This window comes from Salmo salar, chromosome ssa14 (assembly GCF_905237065.1).
Source record: "Salmo salar chromosome ssa14, Ssal_v3.1, whole genome shotgun sequence".
Lineage (NCBI taxonomy): Eukaryota > Metazoa > Chordata > Actinopteri > Salmoniformes > Salmonidae > Salmo > Salmo salar.
The window spans coordinates 24,946,924-24,948,586 of NC_059455.1; positions in this window are offsets into that span (position 1 = coordinate 24,946,924).

Here is a 1,663-nt window from a genome sequence, read left to right on the forward strand (position 1 = left end):
GATGTCAACCATGTTTTCATGGGTGAAAATATATATAACTGTGCGTAACATTCTAAGTATTTCATGAAGTGGGAAGCATACAGGCCTTAGCACCTATGCCTACTTGAGATACATTGACATTTTATGATAATAGTACAGCATATCTGAGTGGTATTCCTCTAAAGATTCCAATAACATTTTAACATTTATTATTTAGAAAAACTCGACAAACTATACCTCCTGTTTAATTATGTTGGGGACTTTGTTTAACAAAAGTAAACTTATTTCTATATTGCAAAATGTTTGAATCAGTAGACCTATAGCAATATAACAAGCATGAGAGTGTGCGCTCTCCCAATAGCTGGACTATGACAGAGACAGCTGGCTTGGACTCTCGGCTGAAAAAGCCCCCTTGGTGGACCAAACACAACAACACTGACCTTTCCACGGGGGAATGGGAGATGGGCTTTTGACTGAATTAGCCATAAAGACGTCTTGCTATGATCTTTGTTCGACTGAAAGAGTGGTGGATATTGTGCTTAATATGAGAGGCATTTTGCACAGCTTTTGCGTGCCCCATATGAAATATTAGAGTCCTTTCATTAACGCTCTTTCACGCCAAGGATCCAGTGACCATATGGGTTGGACGTTCACAGGACAACGCGTTTGATTTTAAACGTTTATATATTTTCCTATAGGCATACGTCCTAGAAAGTTTAATGATAATAATTGTCATGCCATTACATTTCCCATAAACGTAATTATAAGATATTTCACTTTTTGGGTAGACCTGATTGATTCCTGACAGTTAGGTTTGTAGACTAATAATGTAGCCTAAGGTTTCTGATTCCAAATTTAAATAAAAGTTGGCCTATTATGACATTTCCACGACAAACAGTTTGAAAGTGTCAATAATTTTTATTTTTTTTAAAGTTATGCTGGAAACACATTTGTTTCACATATCATCAAACTGAGTTTTGATAACGTTCTCCCCCTTTTGGGAAACTGAATTGCTTGGCTCTCTCCCTCTCTCTCCGTTGATGATTGATCTACTTTCATTTAGTCTACTTTTTACCTTGAGTAACGAAACAAAAAGGTTGAAAAAAATGTGATAAATTACAAATATGCTAATTTCATTCATAGGCAATGTAAGTGTGTCTAGCTGAAAGTGAATAACGCCTTGCAGTCAGTCTGAGCGCATTCGGGGAGCGGGGACCCCAGGGCGCTGATCAAAGAGACCCTTTCTCTTTCATCCCCAGTATTCTCCTCAAAACTATTTCGATACAATATGTTTCCGTGATGCACGTCATGCGCCTGGGACACAAAACTCGTTGCAATCCTGCTAAATGTGTCCAGCTCTTTTCTTCTCCAAGATTTAGCTCTTCAAAGTTTTTTTTCTCCCCTCAGTTGCCAGGTTCCAGAAGTGTAAAAGCATGCATCATTTTTCACCAGGTCTCGTTTTAATATTCACAAAAGGAAATCTATGAAACAGGCCCTTTAGTTGTTCGCTGGTTTGAACTTCACTGCTGTCCAACTGATCTCTTTTCCTATTCTAAGCATTGCGCAGCAGGGATGCATTTGCAAGACAAATGCAGCTGAGATTCAAGTGGCACAAAACGTTTCGGATAAATTCAGCTTTATGTGAAAACAAAATGGTTACATTTCAAAAGACAAGAAGTTCGGG